General features: G+C 43.4%; 1 protein-coding gene across 5 annotated transcripts in view; it reads left to right on the forward strand.

Moving 5' to 3' along the window:
- Positions 1-27,312, forward strand: part of SUSD6 (sushi domain containing 6) — an 87,409-nt gene that overhangs the window by 6,328 nt on the left and 53,769 nt on the right. For 3 of the 5 annotated variants that reach the window (XM_033062049.1, XM_042779381.1, XM_033062050.2), the window contains 2 exons: positions 4,252-4,364; positions 14,069-14,161. The gene's annotated coding sequence lies outside the window, so the exon portion shown is untranslated. Of the gene's footprint in view, positions 1-4,251; positions 4,365-7,080; positions 7,121-12,084; positions 12,110-14,068; positions 14,162-27,312 lie in introns of those variants that run through there. The other 2 variants (XM_033062052.1, XM_033062054.2) reach the window with 2 other exon arrangements.

Below are 27,312 nucleotides of genomic sequence, written 5' to 3' on the forward strand. Positions count from 1 at the left end.
TCCACAGGAGGTAGCCCAGGCCTGAGTTGCCCCTGCTGGTTTAACAATGACCTGAGCTACCAACACTGCCATGACTTTGGCCAAAGCTCCTTATGAATAATTCTGTTTAATTATGGGTGAATGTCTGCAGCTGAAGCCTACTACCCATAATGATAGGATTACATTTAAATTCCTCGAGTTATACCTATAGTTATATGCTTAGACTTTGGAGGGGGGGGGATGATCTCTATTATTCTGTTACAGCATGAGCTGAGAATCTGATTTCCTTAGGCATCAGAAAGCACCTGTCCAGAACCCCAGAGGCCATACCAGTCCCAGTGCAGTTCAGAACCTATCATCTGAATCGCCTGTCAGCAAAACCTCCCCAAGGGGGGAAACTGTTCTACCTGAAGAATGAGTAATTGCAACTAGAGACAGTGCCAAATAGATTTTTCTTTTCCATTGGGCTGACTTCTGGGAATAAAGCCAACTGGAAGACTGCTAGAAGAAAATCTTCCTAACTGATCATATTTGCAATCAGTTTTTATGCCAGATGTTGCCTCAGAAAATATGATAGTCAGCAGACAGTAGTTCTAGTATGCAGCTTGAAAAGGGCTGATTTTCATATAAAGAAAAGAAAAAGAAGATTTGCTGCTTTCTTGAGGTGTACAGAGTCTGTATGAAGTCAAACAAAGCAAAGTCATGTGGAAAGAGCAGGTGGGAATCAAAGAAGTTAACAAATGTCCTGTAACAAAAACCTACTGTGTAATAAAAAGATTTCTACAGCTACCCTGAATTTTGAAGAATTAGTCAAGAGATGCCTGACTTTCTTAATTTAATTTTCAGAGTTGACAGAGGAGAAGCTAAGAGTAAATTGGGCTGCTTTTTGGGAAATTGTGGAACATGAAGTTGTCGGAAAGAAGGAAGGATGGATGTTAGATAGGAACAGGTTCAGTTCTTTGCCTGTCACTTTTTTACAAAGCAAATGGTATGAGTTGGTATCTATGGGATCTCTACCACCCTCTTCCATCTGTGAAGAGGAATAATAGCACCTTCCCTAAGCACTGCATAATCAATGTGATAATGAAGCCATATATTAAATATATTAGATAAACTTGGCAGTGGGAGGATTTTAAGATGGTTGGAAGGTAACTTAAATTGCTTACAGGATTTTATGGTGAAGGAGGTCTTGGCCTTCATGCTCTTACTCTACTCTTTACTGTAGCATGTAAGCAGTGATGCAACTACTGCATAATTGAACTTACTAAAGGGGGTGGGATGGATAGTTCACCATAACAGTTTTGTAGAATTGGTGCTTTTGTAGAATTGGTACACATATATAAATATGTGTATATAGTTCAGATCCTGCAGTTTCTCTCCTTGAACTAACCAGGCTCACTGTACTCAGTAATTTGGGTTCTGTTGTAAAATTTTTTTTCTTTCAACTCTCATGCTTTTTAGCACAATGTAAGGATGAGATTCATGAGATGGTGCTAGAAAAGGTCCAAGGCACTGAGAACACCACAATGAGGTACCTGTGCAGGATGGCTGCTGTACAGTGGCACTGTGTCCAGGCAAAATGTTCTGCTGGGATTTGAGTGCCATTCTCTGGAACATGGGGTAGGTGCTGATTGTACCCCAATGAAGCAAATGCTAAGAAGGCAAATATGATCTTCTGGTTTATTGGACAAAGTGTCTCTGATAGGAAGGGAGTACACCACTGCTTTGCAAGGTAGTGAGGAGACCCTGTGCAGAACATTGTGTGTTATTTCAGTGTTGGGAAATCCTGCAGGCAAGACTGGTGTTAAAAAAGATTAAATTAAGTTTGAGACAGCAGGGCTAGTTAGGATGATCAGTGAACCCGTAAGCTAGCTTTAGGACAGGGTGCTAAAAGTGCTTCTATCTTTGAGCCTGTAAAATGAAATTTGAGGCAGGATGTGGCAGACCTTTAAAAATATGCAAAAGACCAGGCAATTTGCTCAGCCAGTGCCTTTCATGTATCCTGCATTTTGCTGTGCTAACCCAGGGACATATCACAGTCACCCTCAGAAATGCAGAGTCTGAAGAAACCACTCCTGCGAAAACCAGGGTGGTTTGGTTGTTGACTTCAACCTACAAGACCTAGAGGAAACTCCCTTTTCCTTGCTCTGAACATTTAGCCCTCAAGTGAAGTGGAATTAATACCATTGTGCTGTGTGGCTTGAAACTAGCACAACTGGAGCAGAAGTCAATTTGCTGTATTTGAAAGAAAATTAATTAAGGCCTCATTTGTTTCCCTCAGAGAGAAAAGCTCTGGGTAGTTTCCAAAGATGATTTTTTTGAGCTTCTCTGGTACAGGCCTATATGTACAGAAGAAATGTAGTGCAGCTTGAAGACCCAAATCCCTATAAACTCCAGGTTGTGAGCTCAGTCTTCTGACTCCCATGACAGCATAACAGCCCTGGTGACTGCTCCACAACTGTATGCTGCATTTCAAGTGACAAAAAAAATCTCTTAATGCAGTGCATGTTTGTGGTACTCCAAGAAGGGAAATGTCATGGCAAGGATGCCATAGCCAGGTTTAGCCTTACCTGTTCTTCATCAGCAGACTGCAAACTCAAGTGCCCTAACAAGACAAAAGGGTCGATGGTGTGTCAAGATTTCTCTTTTATTCTTGTTTTTCCCATGTTGCTTTAATAGTCTTTTGGAGATGAGCTGCTCTGTTTACATCTACTCTGAATATTTATAATGAATAATGCTCTGCTAAACACAAAAAAATGTGTGTGGGTTCCAGTGCATGAAAATGAAAGTGTAACTGAGGGCTAGCAGACCAGGAGATGTGTGCAGAAGGAAATGGGGAAAAAACAAAGGCAAAATGAGAGAGGTATAATGGGGTAATGGACTGTAAAGATTTTGAAAGCACTTAAAAACTTATTTACTCCTTCACAAATCCTCTTTCAAACAAGTTGCCAATGAATAGGTCACAGAGGTGTTACCAGCAAGAAGGCAAAGGAACACGAGTGCTTGTGGCTGTCATGTATGCCCAAGTGGGAGATGCTGTTTGCTAGAATGAGACCTGGCATGCTGGCAGTTCCAAGAAACAAAAGGCGTCTCTGGTGTGATGCCAGCTAGCTGCTTTCCCACTGGAATCTGGATGTGGGGGGTTGAAGGAAACAAAAAAATGTGAGCAGCTCTCCTGTATCTTAGCAGTAAGAGCTCTCGCTGAGAAAAAAGGGTTTGTAAGAGAGTCCTCTGAAGCAAAAAAAAACTTTGATGACTGAGCTGGGAGCTCAGGGTGCCTGTCCTTAGAGTGAAGCTGCCTTAGTCCTTTGGTTTGCTGGCTGGGCAGCAGTATGGAGGAGAGAACAAACAGCATGGAGCAGGTACAGCACTCCCTGTGTCTGCAGGGGCACACAGTGCTGGGGAGAAGGAGGCCGCACACAGGATGGTAACATTACCAAGGCCCATGGCCAAGGATAGATTGTGTGACAGCCTGAAGTAACATTATCTTTTAGACTATGTTTTTTCTCCTCTGATAGTGCTTAGACTATCATGAGACCTTTTCTAGCTGAGTACTACCATCAGAAATCATATTTTATCAGTGGCTTCTCTCAGAAGTGATCTTGAAATTTGAGTCATGTTAGATATGTGGCACCTGAACAGAGTTCAATAACTTTAGAAGTTGTATTGGGTTTGCATGGCCAAGCTTTGGTAGCAGTGGGGAGGGGTCCGGTGGTGGCTTCTATGAGAAGCTTCTAGAAGCTTCCTCCACATCCAGCAGAGCCAGTCCCTGGCGGCTCCACAGAGGGATGTACCTCTGATCGATGTTAACCACCAGTTAAAGTGGTGTCCTTGAAGGACTGCACCCATGGAAGAGTGACCCACACTGCAGCAGTTTGAACAGGACTGTTGTCTGTGGGATGGAGTCAGGTTGGAGAAGTTCATGGAGAACTGTCTCCTGTGGGAGGAACCCACAGTGGAACAGGGGAAAGACTCCTCTCCCTGAGCAGTGTGAGAAGCCATGGATGATAGCCCCCATTCTTCCTGTCTTCCTGTGCTGCTGGGGGAGGAAGTAGAGCTCAGGAAGAAAAGAGGAATGGAGGGAAGGTGAAGGTTTTTTTGAAGGTTTTATTTTACTTCTCATTATCCTGCTCTGACTTTTTTACTAATAAAATTCAGTAAATATCTCTAATTCTATCCTGTTTTTGTCCGTGATAGTATTTGATGAGTGATCTCTCCTAGTCCTTATCGCAACTCATGAACCTTTTGTTATATTTTCTCTCTCTTGTCCAGCTGCAGAGGGGAGTGACAGAGGGGCTTTGGTGGGGGCCTGGAATCCAGCCAGCATCAACCTATTACAGAAGTTCACCATGGGAGGGAAGGAATGGGCAGATGTGTGCAGGAGGGTAAGAAGTACCGTTTGTTTTCACAAGCTTGTGAAAGGCTTTTGGCAGTTTGAATAGCAGGACACAAATTTCAAGTCTGGGATTAAAAATATGTTTCTTTTATGTAATTAACCCAGTGGCAGATCTGGATCCAGAGGGCAGCAACTGTTCTTGTGGAGTGTACAGAACAGGCTGGATTTGTATCTCTTACTATGAGAGATGTTTTATATTATTATAAAACATGTCCTCTCCAGCCCAGCTTCCACTGCCATCCCACTGCTGCAGGTTTGCAAAAAGAACCAGCGCAAAGTGTGATGTGGGGTGTCTCACTGCCCCCATGTATGGGCTGCCCTTTTCCCCAGCCCTGTGCTACTGAGTCTGACCCATCATGTCTCTGCCAGAAAGGAGCGTATTGATGGACTAAGACTTACATGATAGTAAAACTCCTTCTGTGGAGTAAAAGCAAGATCCATAACCATTGGATATGAAATTAATTGTTTAATCAGATGGGGCCACACAAAATAAGCATGCTTTGACCTTCTGGTGGAGTTTGGCAGCTTCTAAAATTTCTATTACTGAAAATGAAATATTTCAATTAATTATTTATTTTCATCTTCAAGCAACCTGAAAGCAAACATTAGGAAAATAGTGCCAAAATACCTGGGTTGAGACCATAAGCTTGGTGCCTTGGGGAGAGGTGCTCTGATAGTGGCAGCTCCCAACCTTCCTTTATTGACATGTGTAATAAAGAGAAAATGTTTCACCTCCTTCTTCAGAACCTGGAGCCTGAAAAGATTGGAACCAGTCAGTCTCAGGCATTTGCCTGGAAGAGGGCTGTAACTGTTTTGGGGGCAGTTGGTGGCATTTACTTCCTCTGAAGCATTAGCAGTTGGCTATTGCTGGTAACAGGATGTTGGATTAGACTGGCTGGTGGTCTGATGCAGTGTGGAAAATCCAATGTAAAAGGCATTAGTTAATGTCTGTGTGATACTTTGGACATTTAAGATGGTGTCTAAATGCTGATTTCTGTGATTCCATGATAAATAAAAAAAATCAGCACAGCCAAATTATCTGAGGCCTCAAAGGAAGAATATAATGATTTTTATTATGGCTTGACACAGTTATAAAGAGAAATATGTATGAATGAAAATTATGGAAACCAAGTATAGCACAGAAATAAAAGGATCTCTAAATGTTTAAAAGAATTGAACTGGTTGAAGCCAAAAATGTGATGAATCAGCCCCTAATGAGAGGTCATTTTAGTGAGAAATTGCCAGGAATTGCACATTTCTCTGTGCATTAAAGCCATGAGCAGAGGGAATACTGTGGCAGCCTCCTCACAGCTCTTTCATTTCAGACATACAAAGGTTTCTGAACTTTTCCTTCAGGCCCAGGACAGCTGCACTAATTGATTAAAGCACAGCAAAACACAGGCCAATATTTTCACTCTGTGCCTTCTACCTTTGCACCTGAGATTTCACAAAAAGAACAGCTGTGTGAATCAGCAGGTTTGTGTGCAGCTCTAGCTCCCACTCTTCCTTCCTGTCTTTAAGCATGTTTTCCAGATGATGATGATGTGTTTTTTTCCTGCTTTTTGGTGTTGAAGTGCTTACAAGAGGAATATTTATAGGGAATGTTTTGTGATGTATCATATTCATCTCCTACGTCTGATGAAATGATGGTAAGCCATTGGTAAGCTATAACCTATTATGGGCTTTTACCATGAATGATTACTGTACTATTGCAGAAAAATAGGTAAACTTCTCTTCACCTTTCCAGCTCACTCTCCACAGCAAAATATGAATAATGTAGCAGATATATAGAGGGTAGGTGTTAATTCAAGCAATAGAAAGGAAAGCAAAGCAAGGAGTGTTGCCTTGGGAGAGGCCGTAAAAAGCAGATGAAGAGAGACGAGGTGGCAAGAAAGTGTAAGCATCCCCCTACACCCGTATGCACTAAAGCCCTGTGGGCATGAGAGTGACCTCCTGCAACAGCCTAACCTTGGGCCTTTCAGCCAGCACCCTGGCTCTGCTGGTGCTGCACAGCAGGACGGACCCGGCTGCGGCTGGTGCTGCCACAGGCTGTCACCAGCCGAGTGACCGAGGGTGTGCCAGCAGGGGGCTGGGGGAACAGGGCGCTGCAAGAGCATGGGCATGGCTTCTGTGCCGCTGTGGCAAGGTGGCAGTAGAGTGCCCATGGCCGAGTTCCCGCACTGTTCGAGCTCTGGGGCGGCTCCGCAGCCGCGACAAAGCCAAGGGGCAGCCTCACCGTGCGCTGCCCCCGCAGCCCGGCAGCCAAAGGGAACGGCCGGGGCTGTGCAACACCGTTCTGCCCTGCTGCCGCGGAGCCGCTTCTGCTCCACCACACAGCAGCAGCGGGCCGGAGAGGGCTCCGGCTCCCTCAGCCGCTGTGCCCCGGTGCCGGGCGCCCCAAGTCCGTGCAGCCGCACGCCGCACCGCGGTGAGGCGCGGAGCCTCGCAGCGCTCCCGCCGGCTTCCCCGCCCGAGGCCGGGCCGCGCTCCGCCCCCGCGGGCCGCGCCGCAGCGCCCCCCTCCGGCCGCGCCCCTTCGCGCGGCTCCTTTAAGGGCTGCCCGCCCCGCCCCGCCCCGCCCCGCGCGCCGCCGGGCCCAGCTCGCGGGGCGGGGCGGGGCCTGGCGCACGGCGGCGGCCGGGGCGTTGGGCGGGCGAGACGCCGGGGCGGCCGGGGCGCGCGGCCGCCGACCTGCAGCGCCAGCGGCACCGCCGCCCCCAGCGCGCCCGCCGAGCCCGCCCGCCCGGTGAGCACCCGCCGCTGCCGCGGGGGGAGGGCGCGCAGCCCAGGGGCCGCCGGGGCGCGGGGCGGGGGCAGCGGGCTGGCTGCGGCGGGGCGCGGAGCCGGGCCCGCCGCCGGGGAGCGGGGAGCGTGTGCTGGGTGGGGGCCGGGCGGCGGGGCCGGGAGCGGAAGGTGCCGGCGGCGCTCCCCCGGGCGGCCCCAGCGGGGAGCCAGGGCAGCCCTGCCCGGCCGCGGCCCCGCACGGACCCGCGGTGCTCGGGGCTGCGGCGGGAGCCCTTCGGCGCCCGGCCGCCTCCCTTACATAATGTCACCTGTGGTACCTGCGGCTCCCTCGTGTCACGGCGGCGGGGGGTCGGTGGTGACGGCAGAGCTGGGCTTTCTCTGGGGTCAGCGGTCTTAAAGTGTGTGTGTGTGTTTGGGCGTGAGGATTCGCTTGGTGCGGGATGAACCTCTAGGACTTAAAACCCCTAAGTAACAGCGGATATAAGCGTTCGCCGCTGTCTACTCTTTTTCCTTTCCTAGAGCTTTTGGGTGCGTAGGGCGACACAGGGAAAGCGGTGTCTGAGACGACGGTGGTAGTGGAGGCACTGCTGCGGACAATTCAACGCGAGCAACTTTGTGTTTGTTCGGTTTTTATCTTTGCTTTCTTCTTTATGGTGCCTTAACAGTGCCCAAAGGTCAGCGCTTCCCTAGCAGCTGCCTTTACACGTGTGCAGTGCTTAGGCTGAGCCTGTACGTGTGCGTATAACAAATCTATGATAAATCCCCTGTGGAAAACCTGGAACTCAAAAATAGCCATGCAAGGCTTCTCAGAACTGGCAAGCAATAATTGTTCTAAGTATCCCTAAAATTGGGTAAAGCATGGAAAAATGCTATCATAAATTGTTCTTATTTCTAATATACTAATGGAGATAGTGACACAGTTTTTCATTTGTGTAGTGTTCTTTTAAACAGATTAATGCAAATACAGTAGTTTCAAGTGGGCGTATTCTCAAGGGGGTTACGTTATTGTGGGGAATGGACATGATCTCAGTGTAGTTACAGTAACACAGATTTTGTTGAGTGGAAGGGGATGAGAGGAAGTAAATATATAAATGAAAAATATCTCGAAGTAGTCAGGAGCTAAACTGAGCTGATGGGCAGAGAGGATCTTGCACTTGTCTATTTGCGCTTCCTAGTGGCTTTTTGTATGTGTTCCCATAAAAGCTATTATGTAATGGTGCTTCTCTTGGCAGGAATCTATTGTCACCGTAATTCCTGAGGTTTCTGGACCACTGCAGCTTGTTCAGAAGAGTTGTGGTCAGAACAATGGGAAGAAAAGTTCTTAAGAGGAGGTTTTAACCTCTTTAATTTTTCATGCAGTAGGACTAAGCTCGAGACATCTGGCTCTTTTCCAGAGTATCTTTACCATCCTCTGTTGTCCAGCTTGTCTTTCTCTTCTCCTAGGCTGCGCTGTAGCTGTCAGGCACCAGCTTGTTGCTTACATCTGCATCAGAGCTGGGAATACATTCACTCTCTCCCTTAATAATATTTGTTATACTTTTCTTTTTCGTGGTTTTTTTTCTCTTCTCCACTGAAGAGACACAAAAGTGATATAGTTAGAGCACTTAACTGTTGCTTAGACAAGAAAAAAACTTGAGATAATGGAGAAAGGGAACTCTCCCAGTTCTCATCTCTAGTTTGAACTTGCCTATACATCAAAGGGAGGCAAAACGCCTAAGCAGAGAAGGAATTTACATGTTAAATGCCCGTGCTTTAAGGATCGGTGATCTCTGTGGTGTCTGTAGTTTATCGCTGATTTCATCCACCTCCTCTTCAGGTGTCTGCCATAAATCTCTTTGCAAATCTGTCTCCTTTTCTTCTTTTCGTGACATGCTGTTTTTGGGGGTATCTTTTGATACAGAGAGAATAATTCTTTCTAGTAGTGTAATCTGGTGGCCAGTTGTGGCACTTGCAGCTTTAGAGATCATACATACATACAGATCATCTTTGTAACTTTTATATCGTTTCTGGTAACAATTCTCTAAGCAAAACTTTGAGAAAAAAAACTACTTTTCTTGTTTGCTGGTTTCATCTTCTCTCTTACATTGGCTTATCCTATTATTTAAATGAGTGTTTTATGAACCACTAGAGAAGACTGTACCATCTGAAAGTAGAAAAGTATGTTTCTTTAAGGGCCACTGTGTGAAGGACATACTTGAAAGATCTGTAACTTAATCTAACTAGATTTTAAAGTTGAAGGTCATTGTAGAGCAAAGTAGCACATAATAAGGGAACCATAACCTCCTCTTAGACAAGTTATTGTCAAAACCCAGGTGCCCCGATATCCTCTTTAAAGGCAGATGACTCTCTGAAGTATGGGTCTGGGAAAGTACCGATCTTGAGGCAGAAATTTCCCAACCACAACTGTAGCAGAGACTTTGGCTCTGTCCCCTTCTCTCTCTGCTTGTTGTGCAAATTGACTACCTGTAGACTTTGAGGAGGACCCAACGTCCTTGAGTGCTCCCTGTCTCTGCTGAAAGTTTCCACACAGTTATCAGCAGTTTATATTTAGTGCAGTGTGTGAAGGTGGACTGAAATGGCTGCATGAGCAGAGCTGCCCTGGCAGTCAGCAAGTAATGGTAACTGAAGTCACTAATGTACATCTGCCTGGAGTGTAGTGGTTTGGATGGAATTCGTTCTGTCTTGGGGTCATAATTGTTTTCTGCTGCTTGGCTCCTACCTTGAAAATTATTAAAACTCTCAGTAAGAGCAGCCTACCATGGTCTTAATCTCAGCTGTGCAACATCATAATCATACATTTGGGTTTCTGTGACTTTTCCTGTTGCGTCACTTCTGCTTTTTATCGGTGTACTTGCTCACACCACAGCCGTCTGCTGTACTGCCCAAATACACCTCTTGCTTGTTCTGCTTTTGTGAGCAAACAGATGTAGGTTGCTGGCTTCTGTCAGTTCAGAAAGGTTGGAAGCTGCACTCATGGTCTGTGTCAGGCCACTGCTGTTGTATTTTTTTCCCCCCTTTTGAAAGTTGCATTTTTTTTTTTGCTTGCCTGAGATACTTCCAGAGAAGCCCTTTATTTACGAATAACTGCATGAAAGGACAGTAGCTTGGAAGCCTTGCTCCAGAGTTTCCTGGACTGTGTCCTTTTGTGCACTCTGCTTGGCACAGGAACTCCCTGCAGCTCCTCTGCCCTCTGAGCCACTTGACGGCTGCTGTAACCAGCTGATCCCAGCTGAGCAGGCTTAGCTGGGAGAGGCATCTTTCACTGGCACGGTTAGTCCCATTACCTGTTTGCCTGAAAGACTGGGAAGGAGGGAGGAGAGACAGTAGGGATTGAATTCTACTTTAGGAATATGTAAATAGAAACTTGAAGGCATTTCCTAGAACGGGGAAGGGAAAAATTGACCCATTTATAGCAAAGGCATTGTGGTATTACTTACAGCAGATTTCTTTTGCCAAAATACAGTAGTCTGTAAATTACGTTTATCTAGTTGTCATGACAAGTGTCATGTCTTTATAAATGCCATCATACATGTTTTATCTCTTGTCATTAAGTTACTCTGGGTACAAATAGAATCATTTCATATGTAACAATTTAACCTCCAGCCCTAAGTGTAGTAGTTGAGAGCAGGTAGATGACTTCAGTAAAACTCTCTGTCTTTTTAAGCCCATCTGTGTAATTCATCTGACTTTGCCGGTCTGTAGTTAAACGCACGGTATTTTCCCTGACTCTGCTAGAAGTCTTGTTTATGCAGCTGCAAAATTGATTTTAAGTTTAATCAGTAGAAACACTTCCTATATATGTCAGGAAGTGAGTTTTTGTATATACCAGAAAAAGTTTTAATCTGCCGTTTGTATGCTGGCTGTTTTGTTACTGAGCAGTGGCAGCTGCCACTCTCACAGAAAGCTTAGTGCTCTCACATGGCTTTACTACATGATGCAGTCTGCAAAGTCTGTTTTCAGACTAAGCATAGTGATGCTAGCAAAAGATTGGTGAAAACCTGGCCTGTTGTTTGCTTGCTTATTTATTTTAAATATTTGTGTGTGGTAATTCAAGACAGTTTTCTGAGGAAGCTCACAGTGAAGAGCTGCAGAACCAGGAGTTAGAGGTGTAAAACCCCTATTTCTTTCCCAGTGTCTCAGCTGTCCCCCCAGCTTCTGTCATTCCATGTATATTGGACAGTGGGCAGGCTCCAAAAGTGGAATGTACAGGGAGAACTTTCTGTGCAGCACAGAGGATCTGTGTGTCTCATGTGGCTCTGGTGATTCCCTGAGGGGAGCTGCTATCCTGGCAACCAGCCCACCAGCAGTACATCGGCTTCCTGGTAGAAGTGAGTGTTGAGTGGAATGGGCTGGTCATCACTGCTGTGGTAACCTTGTGACAGGGCAAAGTGCAGCTTTTGGAGCTGGCTGGGCAGAGTCAAGGGAAATTGGCCGCTGGAACCACTTCTGTGTGGTAAATAAAACACCACGTCATATTTGTGCTACAGAATAGAATGGCTTTCATTCTCACAGTGTACACTTGCCATAGGAGCAACTTCCTTGTAGGCAGTTGAACTTTGCAGGGCTGAAATGTGCACCATTTTAACCTCATGCTCAGAAGTGAACCAGCTTCAGTACTGTGTCTCTCTTCATAGCTCCCTTAGCTTGCACTTCAAAAGTGCTGGGACCATTTGAAAACTTCAAAGCCATTTACATTTTTCCTCAACTAATTTTCCTTACAGTTTATAATATTGCTGTGCTTCGCTGTTGTTCCTGTTTTTTCCTTGCATTGATTTAATGGGGTTTTGTAATAAAATTAGTGGGAAAACCAAGTTTACAGCTTGTTTGGGAATGAAGATAGAGAAGTTATGCTGGTATGTTGGATCTCTTTCTGCAGGACTTTTAGGTGTACATAAGTTTTAAGAGGGAAACCTCGCTGATAAATCAGTCTCTGAAAAATGAGCAATCAAAGCAACACCAAACCAACATGCTTCCCAACCCCCCAATTTCAGTAAGTGAGCTTGAGAATGTTCTTACTTTTATATAAAAGTGCAGATCTTTCAATAGCTAGACTTCTAATGTGATTTCTAACAGTAGCTGTTAAAGGCTGCTTGTTTCGAAAGGAGCTATAGTTTGTATGTGTACAGTTAAACCTATAGATTAGTGAAATGTTTGAATGCTTTGACCTATTTAGGCTCTTTGGGTCTTCTCTGTAAATAACTTAATTAAGGTCTTCAAGGACAATATATTAGAGCAGCCCACACTAATACAGTTTTATTGGGGGATGTGCCAGAATCCCCTTTGGGTACTGGAGCCCGTTTGTGCTGACCACTCTCAAAAGGCATTTTATTTGTTAGACCTAGTGAGGTCCTCTAATGTTAATTAAAACACCTCTCCCCACCCCTCCTTTAAAGGAAAGAATGCATACTGGGTATGCATCATTCTCTAATGAGCCAAAAGCCAGCTGATGTGCAATGAAGACAACAGTAATTTATCATTCTCTGCTGTGTATGGATTCATTATATTTGAAAGCTAAGACAGAAACTGCCTCTAAAACACCCTGTGTAGGTTATCCATTGGTGGTTGTACGCAGACTGAGGAGAATCTCTTCTGTGCCAAAACACCAGCCTGGGAGGGTGATTGACATATCTGCTTTTCAAGAGAAGTGTCAAAATTGCAGAGCATTGCTCAGAGGGTATGAAAGCTTCACTTCTCCATCTGCTGCCGCATATGCCACTGGCGAGCCAGTGGCCATATGTGCGATCATCCTGAAAGCTTTAAAGCCAGCTTCTCTCTGAGGGCCCCTCACTCCTTTTCAAAGTCCAAAAAGGGCATGCTGCTTGCTTCAGGAAAGGGAGGGTCCCATTTTCCCCTTAGGAAAATCGAGTAGTATGTCTTTATAAGCTAAAGTACGATTGCAAAGAGCTGTGTGATCCTGAAATGCTGTGATGTGTAACAAAAGTGTGCTGCAGACTCATTGCAAGCTTTGCCCTGGTATATAAGTAGACTACAGAACCATACAAACTTACTAACAGAGATTAATTAAAAAGAATTTCATGGGTAGGGGAGCAAGGTTGTAAGACCAGGGTTTGTGTCTTTTTGTAAGCATATCAAAGATGTGAAGAGCAGTTTCCTAGGTTTACTTTTCATTTCATTAGCTGTGAGAACCTTCATCTCAAGTCTGTTTGTGGTTTCCTGTCTTGCAGGGCTTGCACACTTCTGCGACTTAAAAAGCTGACATTTAAATCTGACAATGAAATATTTAGCAACAAAGGAGATCTTTAAGCAGGCTAGACAAAAATTCCTTTCAGATGCATGGCTTTTGCTCTCACTTGGATGACCAGTTTCCCCACTTCTCAGTTTGTTGTTGTACTTGCCAAAGTGGAGAAGGTTGCTTCATTAATAACCATCTTTTTAAGTATTGAAATTTTTAGCAGTATTGCTGAATAAAAAGGGTGTATACAGTGATGAGACAATAAAACATACTTGTGAATTTTGGCACTGTAGAAATAAATTTCTCCTATGCTTATCTGGAAAATATGCAATATTTGCAATTACTGAAAGTGCATGTATGTATGTGATGTCTGGACTTGATGCAGTTTTAATATGTGTATTTTGGGTAACTTTAGGGAAGTTTCTGTCCTGCTGAAAAAAAAAAACCCATCAAGCAAGCTTGAGTGCTGCTGAAAAATGTTTTTGGTAACACTGCTACACTTGAAACTGTTCTCTTCATATCCTTGAGACCCTTAAATGGAATGTTTGCATATTCTTTGATTTTGAGTAACTTGTGCAGTATATCTCAGACCCAGATCTGAATTTTGTGAGTAATGTCTGTACCTGAAGCATAACTGTGTGCCTGTGTCCTAAAAACATACTAGAACTACTTCTACCCCTCAAGCTTCCTGCTCTTTTATGTGACAGGGTGCCATCCTTAGTATTTTCAGGGCTAATACCTACTTTTTTTGTGCAGTTCTAGGTGTGTGAATCAACCTATCGTCACTGAATCATCAGTTTAATCTTGCTAACTTGACAACCGTTCTATGCCAGCCTGTGTCAATACCAGGTAAGATAAAAGGTGATGCTGTTACTTTGTTTTTCCTGAGTTTTTGCATTTAAAACCTGCGTTTTGTCCAAATGCCAATGCACTTGGTAGACTGAAGGCAGAATATGTTCTCATCCTGCAGTGAGACAGCTACTTGTGTTAGCATCTCTACCTTTTGAAACAGGAAGTATTCTAAAATGTTCTTAGGTTCTGACTCCTTTGTAGCCATGCCTTAGCATTTTTCTTGACACCTGGTAGCCTGGCTTTTGTGCTGTTCAGATACCGCACGCTGTGGTTTTTTTTCCTTGTATTCTTCACTCTCTTGTTTTGTTATAAAAACTACTGAAGTCCTTCCTGCCTTCCAGAGTTAAGCATGCATGATAAGTTACCTGTGCTATCTGACCTTTTCTCTTGAACAAAAAATAGGTTTTGTTTTGATTTTTTCCCCCACCTGTTCCCAAATGTTACCTTTGAAAACTCATCACAGAAGGATATACAATACTTGTGCACTGTATGTTTGATGTTTTAGTTGAAAAAAGCTATCCAGATATGTCTTTCAAAGAATTAAACATAAAGCTGTTATTTGGACCTCATCCTTTTATCCCCCTTTAGAGAAGGGGTGTAGGTTGCAGGGGGGTGAAGTGGGAAGGAAATCCCTTTAATGCTTTCAAGGAGAGTATTATCCAGTGCTCTAGGGGAGTCCTAATGCAGACAAACTAATGTGAGCCTTTGTTCTGATGCTAATCAGACTATGCCTCTTCCCCTCAGAACCCTCTAGCATTGGTAAGGCATTAAGCTCTCTTTTTGCTGTGCCTGCCTGATGTCTGTCTGTGTTTTCTGTAACTGCTACCCTGAGTGCAAACTTTCAAGTTTTAAGAAGACCTCATTAGGAATGTTTACTTAAATATTATGAGGCTTTTTGGATGCTCCTGGGTGGTACTTGTACACTTAAATTTAATAGATATCTTGGTGGCTATGTGTGTGTGTGTGTTTATTTTTTGAATCATTAAGTAAAAACCCCCAACTCTTTGTTGATGCAAGACGTATTGGATTGAATGCAGTGGCATCTTTTGCTATGTGTTCAGACATGTAACTGAAATTTAGAAGGTATTTTTTATTCTGTCTCTTCTTAGCAAAGCAAACAAATGTTTCTCAGATGCTTTTTGGGATTCCTTAAGAGACTAACTTCTGATCCCTAGTCCAAAAAACCCTGTAAGTTTTCTAGAGTGAACGTGTGTGCAAGCTAGATAATGTTTTGGTTTACGCCAGTAATCAGCTCTCAGCCTAAACATAATCTGCACAGCAACAGAGATAATCTTGAAACCTAAGTATATAGTGAAATATGACTCTGCCTGTGATGTAACTAAAAATAGTGTCTCTTGACCACATCTTATTTGTGACAATGGGGAAAGGATGATGGAGAAAATATGGTTGTGTCTCACGTGAAATGCTTGCATGAGACAGAGCTGTTAACAAATGTCATGCAGATCAGGAAGAGGAGGGAAGAAGTGTTCGGAGTTAGCCTCTTTAGCCTCTCCTTGGCAGTAAGAAGCTGATGAGAAGCTCATCCTTGTGCTCCTAAAAGCAGGTCTGTTAATATAGCAATGCTGTTAGTGATAGTGGGCTCTCTGAGGATCGGTGCTGGCAATCCTCCATGGATAATCTGTCCTGGCTCTGGCTGGGCTGGCTTTCTGGTGAATTTGTAAGGGAGTTTGCAGTCTTTACTCTTAGGGGCTGCTCCCTCCACAGGGTGGTTTGAGACCCTTTTTGGTATCAGTCCAGAACAGAGGGATGGGAAGGATTAGACAAGTTAAAGATCTTCCCTAGAAGACAGAGACTGCATATGTGTGCACAGCTAGCATGAGCATATTGGTGCAATGCTCTCATGTTTCTTTTTGGTGGAGTGTTTTTCTCTAATGCAGAATTGGAGAAGTCCTGCAGTGATGATGTAGCAATCTGATTTCTTTGCAAACTGCGCAATTTTTGCCTGTGTAGACATAGAATATTTAGATAAGCTGAGCCCCAAAACATGTATGAAAGATAAGGGGCAGAGGTAGAAAGGCTCCATCAGAACGTGCTCAGCTGAGGAGACTGACTTGAAATACTTTCTGCCAGTGACTATGCACAGATGCAGGATGTGCATTTCAAAGTAATCCAGCCTGGCTCCTTGATGCAAACCTGCATGGAAACATTAGCTGTGGGAAGGAGTTTATCAGCACTTCTAAAGTGTTGTTTTTTAAGATTGATCCTGTTGACAATATCCTGAAGAGACATTACTACCAGATATGGTACATTTTATGTGGGTAAAACTGCCTTTGCCTAGTGCTATTAACCCAACAACTGTTAAATCCCAGGAATTTCTCATTTTCAGAGTGATTACTTTTACAACCTGAAAATCAAACCTGGAAGATGTATGTGGTGTTGGTTTTATCTTTTCTTTACCCTTGATTTGCATATGCAGGGCATTTCCTGCAAATGGGTGCCCTGTACTTAGTTATTCATATTCCATCACTTTTCAATGCCCTGCTCATCTTTTGTGACTTGAAACAAAGTAAGTTGATCTCTGTTATCTTGGTTGACATGGGTACCTGTGCCCAGTGTTTTTCAGCATCTCCAGCTGGGCATCTTACAGAGTGATGCTCATGCTGCAGGCTTTCCAGGCATTGTTCCAGACAAGCCTTGCTGAATTTGAGATAAGTGATAAGATTTATTTTTATTGTCTGATGTACTTGGTGTCAAGCAACTATACTTGCTAAAGCAAGCTGGTATTTTATAGTCCTCTTGTGTTGTGCATTTAATTGCTGCATAACTGAGTCCTTCTGTGTCAAGCATGCATTGATTTTTGGGGTTTTTATGCCAACATTGATTTTAGGGGTTTTTTTATACCATTTGTTTAACAGGCTCCCAGTACACAGGGAAATTTTGCACCCTCTTTCTACTTAACATAGTACTTGGAGCTGTTGAGAGGTATTACTCAGCTTAGAAAACATAATACTGTGTCTTAACAAGGACTTGTGTATATCTTAAACTCAGCCATGCACTGTCAAGGTGCTCAGAGAAGGTGAAGGCAACACTTCCTTTTCAGCAGCTCACATGGACTGTTCAATTTGTTGAATCCCCATAAGTGGTGAATTTTATAGGATGGATGCACTAATAGTTTTTTTTTTTTTTCTTCCATGCCACAAAGATCAATATTAAATGTAAAATCAGTAAATTTTATCTACATGTTTTTTTTCCTCTAGGACTCACAATTACTTTAGTGTCTTTGACTTATTCTCTTCCTTGGCTATGGAGCCAAAGATGTTATATGTGATAATGGTAAAATTCCCTCTAAGTGTAGAAGGCAGTCTGTTTTCTAAATTGAAATAAAATTCTTTGAACATAGGTGAGGTTCAGGAGGACAGTGAGATATTTGAAGGAGGCTTAATACTTTAGTATACTGGGATTATCCCATAAGTTCACTAGAGTTACTTCACAGCTGCATCGTGAAGATGTTTGCTGTAACACCCTCACCTGATGTTAAAAAGACTGTTGCAGAGATCCTCTCCCCTTTTGGCCAAGGGAAGTAAAACAAAAATTTTGTACCCAGAGTGTGGGGAATGCCTTGAGGAGTGTGATGCTGTGCCTGCTAGCCAGGAATTGGATACTGAGAAAGGTATTGGACTTGCACTGCTTGTGAGGGCAGAGACTGATAGCTCTGGGGGCAGAGGCTGTATTAGTGTCTCAGGAAAAATTCCCATGAGGTTAAGAAAGTTGATTAGTGTAGGCAGTATAGCAAGCTTTGTATAGTGCCATGAATATTGTGTAGCTGCTACCTGGCTTCTCTGTGAGCTTCTTGCCTTTCAAAGCATCTGCAGGAAATGGCACAGTAAATGAGATGAAGTTGTTTTGATCACTTGTGGATTTTTGCACATCTATATGTGTGCAATTTTTGAGGGTAGATCAGTTTCCTGAATATTTATCTGTCTGTAATCAAGGTGTAATCCTCCGTGTGCTGGGCTGTGCTCCCAAGTGAGGAGACAAATCCCAGTCAAAGGGCAGTAACATGCAACGGAGGAAAAAAATAGTGTAAAAATGTAACTAACTAAAACTGAAATAGCCTGTTTCTTTTATGTGATGTTACTCTTAAAGATGTTGGTGATGTGAGTACATTTGGGAAGGCAAACCTTGCAACAATCTACCAGTCTTCTGGTGTCCTGGAGCTAGTTCTTGGAATGCAGTGATGTTCATTCGTTTCCTGTGAGGAAGAATTATCATTTGGCCATAGGATTTTGCCTTTAGTCTGTGTTTGGAAAAATAAGTTTTAGGTAAATTTAATTCAGTTTGCTTTTTATTGGTATTAAAGCTTAAGTCCCATTCATTCTCCTTGGCTTTTCTATGATGAAGACATTGCTGGGGTGAGCCTTGCACTTGGACAACTTGTCTTTGTTCTACAGATTACTCTGCAGCAAAGAATGAGCTTATTTGATATCTTCTGCAAGAAAAGCTAAAATAACTGAAGTACATAAGCACAAGCTCATTTAGTAAAAATTATATGCTACCACAATTAATGGCTGTTTCCAGTGTAATAGGGTAATGTGTGGCTACTGCATGCCTTGCACTGCTGCATGCCTGTGTGTGACTCCACTATGTTGTGGTTTTCCCAATGTGTAAGGCTGTAAGGTTGCCAAGCTTTCAGCTGCTGGTATAGGGTTGTGCCAACCACACCTGGCACATGGGGAGGAGGTGACCTTGTAGGTGTGCAGGGCATGGGCAGCTGCAGGGAGGAAAACTATTTAGGTGCTGCTGCTGATTTCTTCCTGCAGTAGCTGTGAGCTAGATCTTACCTCCTTGTGCATCAAAAAGGAGAACTTCCTTACCAGACTTCACTGGGCTGAAAACTGAAATACTTGGTGTTCCAAAACCAAAAATCCTATTGTTTGGGGGTTTCTTAATGCCTCGTGAGCAGACTAGGTCATTTGGGAATTGTTGTCGTTGCAGAAGTTTCTCTATATTTGTTAATGTAAGATTTATGAAAAAGTTTGGAGGGTGAAATGTTACCTTTACTTTTCAGATCATAGTATGCTCATTGACAATAGGTGTGGTAATTTTGATATCCCACGGAATACATCTCGTCCTTCAAATTTGAAGGCTTGGCTATGCTGCTGCTTTTCTTCTGCTACGTGAGGTGATGAGCAACCAAGCTGCCCTGTATCTAAAGCTGAAACTTTGGCAGAGCAGCTGGGTGGCATTTCGTATATCTGAAGTTTCTTTTAATTTGCAGGGAAAGAAAAAACCCTTTAATTATTGGATAGGTGACAAAGACTTTTGAGGCAAAGCTTGGCTTATAAGGTAGAAGTAATCATGGCTCTTGTAATGGAAGTTTAATGTTGACACTACAGAACTGAGGACAGACTTGGGAAAAGACAAAGTAAAAGTCCTGTGATATATTGGCCTTGCCTCCTTGACCTCCTTATCCTTGGCAGAGGGCAGGTGCCACATGCAGAGAAACTTCAGCCACTGTCACTTTCTGCAGTCCTGTGTGCTTCTGTTGAGGTGACACAAAAAACACGTAAAACTGCTGGTCTGCTCTGACCTTCTCTTCTTAGGCTTCTGCATGCAAAGGGATCACTGTCCAGCTCTAGTTTCAGGTGATCCTAAATAGATGGGCTATCACAAGTTTCACACAGAAAAGCATAGGATTTTAGTTGTCTCTACAATATCTACCTTTTCTGGAAACTCTTAACAAGTCTACTATGGGTTGACTGCTGTTAGCCACAAAAAAAGCGCCTAGGGATATTTGTTATGGAAGTCTGTATTTAATCTTTGCCGTAGCTTTTGGCTTGCTTAAAACTGTGCTACAAGCTTTCTAATTTCCCAGACTGTGATTGCCCTGTGTCTAAAAATGCATTCAATTATGTGATGGTTTTATATGCAGTAGGTCTTCCTTCTCACATGGAAAAAATGTAGACTACAGATCTTGCTACAAATTGATTGTGACTAAATTCTGATGACAAGGAAAAACTTACATAACAGCAACATAAACCGTGTGCAGAAGCCTGAGTTGCAGAAGGCTTTAGATTCAGAAACCTGCATCCAGCTTTCAGCTTCCATAGGTTTCTACACCACACGAGTGCAGTTTCTGCTGCACTTTGGTGTGAATATAACCTTTTATAGTAGATCGTCAGTATATGATGAAGGCAAAACATGTAAGAAAATTATATTTTGTTCTGCAAGCTCATCATCAAAAAGTGGCTTTCATAAGCATAAAAGATAAAATTCTTGGTCCTAAGATGAGACTTTTAGACACCTCTCTCAGTAAATACTTAGCATAGCAGTAACTAAAATTCTGATGTGCCTGTGCCTGTGGCACTTTCTGGCTGTGGGGCTGTTAAGCCAGACACTTGCTGTCTGCATCTCTTCTGTGCTCCATGGCTTTTTCCACCTACTGCTTGGGAGGAGGCTGAGGAAGCCTTACTGTCTCAGCAGTGGACTTGAGCCCCACACAAGAGCTAAACAATGGGTACCTGGGACACTGCCTTTTTGTCATCCTGTGAACAAATGCTTGCCTCTTCTGAGACACTTAGGAATTACTCTGCATGTAAGAATGTTCACCTCCGGCTTTCTTGCTGAATTGCCTTCTGTAGGCAGAGAGCAAAGTAAGATGTATGGATCATGGCAATAATATACTTGGATTCACACTGGAGTGTTTTAAAGGGATGGAGAGGGGAGGCTGGGACATGTTGTGATGTGAATGGATATGGGAAGTAACGCTGGCTCTAATTAATGTGACCTGTCAATTTTCATTTTATTTGCTCCTGGCACTTGATTGTCATACTAGACTTTTATACTGTGTTCTCTTCATGGCTTAAACTGCTCAGCACTGCTGCAAAGTCCTTCTAATCCTTTTTGCTATCTGTCTCTTGCAACGAAAACTCAATTGACAGACTGAATACTTGAATTCCAGAGAGCAAATGTGGATTCAGGCAAGACCTTGTTGGGAAGGAGGGGCTCTTACAGAGGTGAATTAACTGGTGTGCTCTATCTTGGCAGCTGTTGAGGGCCTTTGCTGGGGTCTTATCTGCTTTCACAGCTAAATGGTACCCACCAACAGGCAGGTGTTAAAATAGAAAAGGACCTTATTGATACGGTTTGGATTTTTTGAAGAGACAATGAGGATGCATTAAGATTGTCCCTCTTGCCTTGTAACTTTGCTGCATGGCAGATCCATATGTGGGGTAGCACTGCAGAAGTAGAAGCTTTCTCAGCTGGCAGGCAAGTGTTCTGCAAGATGTTAGAAACATTGCTGCCATGCTCCCACCCTCACATTTGTTGAAGAAAGACATGTTTCTGGGTGCTCTGATTGGAACCAACTGTGTTGGTTGCAGTTCTGAGCAGTTCTTTCAGGAACTGAAGATTGCTTCACCATAGTGGTTGAGATGTACTGTGCTAGCTGTGCTTGCTGCTGCCAAATGCCGCAGAGCTCCAGAGTGTTAACTGTAATCTGCTGGTGACAAAACTGATCTTTCAATGTTGCAGCTCTGACTTGGCTGTGGATAAACCAGGCTTATGTTAGGACTAAGCAAAACTCCTACAAGAACATTCTCATTCTCCTCTTTCTGGCGTCTTAACATAGAAAGTGCCCTGAGCTTGACTGTCTGGACCAGAATACTGAAGTACCAGTTCCTTGGAAGGCCATATCTAGACTGGGAATGCTGTGTCTGTAACAGGGAAAGGGGTGCAGGCATTTTTCCTCTTAACTTGGAAAGAATGAACTATTGCTTTTGCTTTTAAATATGAATGAACTCATTCTCCTTACCTTAGATATTGGCCGCATGGTATTACTGGTAAAAGTAGCAGATGTTCTTTTTTTGCTGTGTCTTGCTTTGGTACACAAATTCTCTTTGTTTTCTTTCTGTCCTGTCTGCAGTGGGCTGTGATGTTGTTCATCCTGAGTGTTTCAGGTTATTGCCCTGATTTTCTAAATTTTCATTTAGATATAAGATGGGGTGCATGAAATGTTGCTTGGATAGTGGATCTGATATGTCTGTGTGTATAGCTGGTAAAAACCCTGCTTCAGTATGCTCAGCTCAGTAACTTCTGCTGTTTTACTGTTACTTATGACCTTTGCACTTCATTCTTCAACATAAGAACATGTTCCACTCTGTCTTCTTTATGTTAGTTTGATTTGGTTTTGCTAGTGAAAGCGGTTTCTTTGCAAATCTGCATCACATTGTATCTGAGTGCATTGTTTTTCTAGTGAGAGAATGAGGATATTTTTGCATGTAAGTGGTTGTTTATTGTCTTCTCCCTGCCAGTGTATGCCTTCTTTATGTACTCGTGAGCCTCTGTTCCACTTTACTATGGAAGAGTAGGCTTGTGGAGGTGAACTGCAATCTGAGTGCCAGACACACCATGGCATTTGGCAGTCTTGGATGCAGGGGTTTGAGGACTGCACCCACAACGAGTTCTCTGTTGTGTCTTTTGTTTGCATAGGGTATGAAGTACTTGACACAACACTCAAACTTTAGTCCTTGGTGGTGAAGACAACTCTGATCTTCCTATTTTCTGTATTCTTAGGAATGCTCATGTGGAAAGATGCGCGTTGCTTTGCCAAGGGGGTTCTGTTGCCCTAAAGCAGTGCCAGGAGCTGGCTGAGCGTGCTCTGCTGTGCTGGCCTGAGTGAAATCTCTTTCACACATGCCGGCTGGAACAGACATAGTTACGGACTGAGCCCTTCTGTAGGCTGCTTGTCTGGGCATAGTTGAAGGCAGCTCCTTCCTTCCCTTTTCTCTGTAAATCTAGCTGTGGTAAAAATTTATTTCTACTCTCTGTTCAGGAACCCTCCCTACTAGTTTCCTTTGTAAAGATAGGTGCATCAGTATGGACATACTTTCTAAGGGTGTCAAACAAAGGAGAATGTGGTGGTAGGTTTTTTAAAAGATTTCTAGAATAAGAAGGAGGATTTGCTGTTAATATCAAGGAAGCTGCCATGATTTAACAAGAAAAATGTGTCCATAGTTCAGTAAGGGATATTACAGTGGTGGGATTGGTTAATGTGAAGCAATTGTTATCTTTGTCTTTCATTTTTGAGAGAATGCAGATTCCAAATGTGGAACAGTTCAAAATGTGCATGTGTGTGTTTGATTGTCCTCTCTAGTTAATGTGATACTGAGAAGAGGCACTAACACACATCTTGTGACCCGTCTGTTGATACTTTATCTCTTGCTTTATTTTGGAATGCCTATGGTTGTGACATTCTTTTTGGGGAAAACATGAGTCTCTAGAGGACAGATTCTGTCTTCCTGATGAAAGAAACAGAAGTGTGGAGGTGCTTACCTCACGGCTCAAGGGGTTTGCCTCAGATCATGCACTGAAGAAACCTGTAGTAAGGAAATGCCCTTCCTGTCTGTGTTCAGAAACTGTCTGGGTGCTCTTGGGCCTGTTTTCTGTTTGGTACTGTAAGTTACCTGTGGTGGTTTGTGCATTCTGCTTGGCAGTGAGGGCTTGTAGTTCTCACATTCAGTTAGATAAGGTGGTCTTGTAGGCAGCTTTAACTGCAAAATACTGTCACTTGCAGGTACTTCCAAACTTAGTGTGGCCCCTGAGCAGAGACAGTCAACAGACTGAACTCTTCTAAGCATCTGCTTGTGAAGGTGACTGAAACCTAGAGTGCTTTGTCTGAGGGGAAAGAGTCTGTTTGATGATGGTGGAATTAATGGTAGAGTTGTTCAGTTATGCTAGATGGCTCTAAAATTGTAATACTGCTCTTACTGGAAGACAAAACCTCAAGAGTGAAACCTGCTGATAGCTGTATTTGGGAGCAGACTCATGTTCCCTGAGAATCCCAGTGGGCTCAGTTACAGGGATGCAACAAAACATTTTTTTTTCATTTTTGTTCATAATCGAAAGAGGAACAGCTGCTCTGGGGGTGATAAAAAGCAAGGAAAGGCCAGATAAATTCTAAGACATTGAGAAGAGACAGATTTTTTTGTCATAATCTCATTTGTGTTTGCAGTTACTACAGTCTCTGAGGTGCTGCCACAATGTACACAGTTTAAGCAAAAACAAAACGGAAAAAAGGTTATTTAAACTCTGATGGACAAGATCAGTGGAGATATTTTGTAGCAAATCTGTGTTTCTCTGTCCCACTGCTCTCAGTAATTTGCCGTGCACTGACTGCCATTGTAGCACCACACGTTCCATGCTGCGGGAATGCTTTGGCTTAATATCAAGCTCTGAAAGATACGTTCAGTAGCAGCTCATGATCTCAGCCAAGGAGGAGGTGTATGCTTGTGTAGGTTCTGTCTCCTAAGGAGGCATGGCTAAACTGGGAACAGTTAAAAAAACCACAAAATAAACCCCCTACATCCCATTCCCATCTCTCCTCCACCTCTCCCCCAAGAGCTCTCCCTACCACAAAGCCTGCACCCTTTATGAAAGCTCATCTGGCATGGGACAGGAGACAAGTTTGCTCTTTTTCCTGGAGCAGGAGATTCCTGCGTTCCCATTTGTGGTTGTTTAGGGAAGCCGTTTGCAGGTATCTGCAGGGTGGTGGTAATCCCTTGCAGGAAGGAGCACAGCTTGCACTGTCTGTGCTCAGCTCACCTGTGCACTGAGCTCTGCGAAGTGGGGGCTCTGCTCAGCCCTGCTGAGGAGCTGTGTGCCTGCACAAGCCTCCCTGGATTGCTGCAGCTGCACAGGACCTTGGCCAAATGCTCAAAGTAACTGCCCTCAAAACCTTGCAAACTCATTCCTCTCTGCCCAGGGGCGATTTTTTTTCCAGCCGTGGGAAGTCCTGGAGACATTGTTAATGAGTTCAGCTGAGGAAATCACACAAGGAACTGTGGGAGAGGTGAGGCTCCTTCTTTTGTGCCAAGCCTGAACTAGAATGTGTGCAGAGAGGGCGAGGAGGCGTGGTAAAAGTCTCAGAAGGAATGAAGGAGAAATGAAACAGAGGTGAGGCGGTGTAAGACTTGAAAACGAAGGGAAAAAGCTGGAAACTGGAGAGGGTAGGCAAAGAAAGTCTTAGTTTTTAGTTCTTTTCATAAATCTGATTTTATAAATCAACAAGTATCAAGCTCATGTCAGTGACTGTAGCTACAAAAATATAAAGGGGGTTAAATATTTACTGATAAAAATTTGAGGGAAAACTTGTTTTCAAGTAGTTTTGCTCTTTGATTCTTGCTACTGAGTCAAATTTTTGGAATATTTGGGACAGAAGTACTTAATGTATCTGAGTGACCTTTTAATTTCCTTTCCAATCTTCTGAACTGCAGTGAGTAATGAACTGTAGTGAACAAAGAAAGCATTAAGAACAGGCGTGGTGCAGATTTTATTGCATGTTTGCAGTGGACCAAAGAGCTCTGTATTTCTGTGGGTGTGATATAGCAAGAACCTGCTGTGAGAGTAAGATCTCTGAGACCAGTGATCACTCAAATTTAAGAGGTGGTTTCTTTCCACGTGATAGTAGCTTATGATACCCGTGTAGCAGCGGTCTTTTTTTTGCTCAGTGTTTATACAGCACCTAGCACAACATGGTCTGATTTGTAGGATTTCTGCCTTGCTTTGACCTGCACGTGTTAATGAGGCAAGAAGTGCCTGTGAAGGGCGTTTTTGCCTAGTCACATACCTGTCTGAAAGCAAAAGTTTATCCATTGGCATGTGCCCCAGGCTTCCTGTCTGCATCTCTTCCTTAGTAGGGTCTTCTGCAGACAGTCCCAACTAGCTGTTTTGTAGGAAAAAGGATGTTAAAAAGTACGTGCTAAAGAGAAGGGATGAGAAATGTCGTTTCAGCCAAGAGGCTTTCATTGTATGAAGGGGAAGAGCATACAGAAGAGGGGGAAGCAGCATGAGATCAGTGGGCTTTACATTGCACAGCATGAAAAGATCCTGCAACTAAAATCGGATCTAACCTTTGCTTCCTGCGTGTCTTACAAGAAATGTTTTCCATGTAAGGCAAGGAGAGCCTGCTGAAAGGAAGCATGTGGCTGTCATTTATTTCAGAAAATGTGTTTCAGCATTCAATGTAGAAAAACAGACCAAAGAGACCTGTGGTAACTGCAGCCTTTATTGCCCACGTTTATGCTATTTAAAGACTAGTCTTCTCCTGCTTGATTCTGGTGAAATAACAGGCTTGCCTAAAGTCTACTGACTACTTGTAGGTGAGGGGATTTAGCCAGGCATAGCTGGGGATAGGCCTGACATTTCTCAAGTCAACATAATTGGATTATTCAGATGATGGTAAGCCAACACCTTTCCAGAGTATTTCTAGAGCTCTGGTTTGACTCTTGGTAAACTATTTCTTACGCAAGAAATAGTATACAAACCACCTACATTTCAGGTGTGGTTTTAAAAAGAAGTGTTGATTATGTTAATCACCTCTCTGAAGGTCTTTAAGACTTTAATTCCTGATACTCTTTCTCCCCTCATACTTTTTCTTGACTTACAATAGTGGAGAAAAAATATCTGCCTCAGAAATGGGGATTTAATAATTTTCTTGACTGAAGAAGGCAAGGATTCCTTTCTGCATCTTGAAATGAAAGTGTTTGCTGACCTTGGCTTAATCTTAATATCTAAAAATAGTTTCAATTCTCAACTTCAGCTAATTTCATGAACCAGACCCTCTCAGGATTGATGACATTAAGGCAGTTATGTGCATGTCACCTGTTTCAATATTCTCCTCAACTTGTTTTTAGGCTTCTGCGAAGTCTGAGAGTCTCACTGTAGATTGTGCATCTTTCTTTTGTTGCAATGTGTTTCACATTGCTATCATTGGTCTTAACGCAAACCCTTTGCATTTTGCGTGAACACGTGTAGAAGGGAACTGGGCTCGCTCTGCATGTTCTCATCTCTTGACTGGTTTGCAGGTGAGCCTGTTCTCAGGGATGTGTAGTGTGTGTTGAGCATGACTGTGCTCTGAGATTACATGGCTCTCACGAGGCTGGTTCATTCTTTTTTTCTGCATTTCTTCATTCCCATCAGATCAGCAGTCCTTCCTGCAGGAAGGACTTTGTGTTAGGAAGTCAAGATTATTTCCCCAAAAAAGAAAGCGAGCAAAAATTTGGGGTTGGGCATCTTGGAACTATTGATGTTGCAGACTATCACCCGCTCGGCATTTCTCCTTGCTGCTGGAAGTACGGTAATTTTACGACTATAAGGCGCACCCTTCGGACTAAAATTTTGTCCCAAAC

The sequence above is a fragment of the Catharus ustulatus genome, chromosome 6 (genome assembly GCF_009819885.2).
Source record: "Catharus ustulatus isolate bCatUst1 chromosome 6, bCatUst1.pri.v2, whole genome shotgun sequence".
NCBI lineage: Eukaryota > Metazoa > Chordata > Aves > Passeriformes > Turdidae > Catharus > Catharus ustulatus.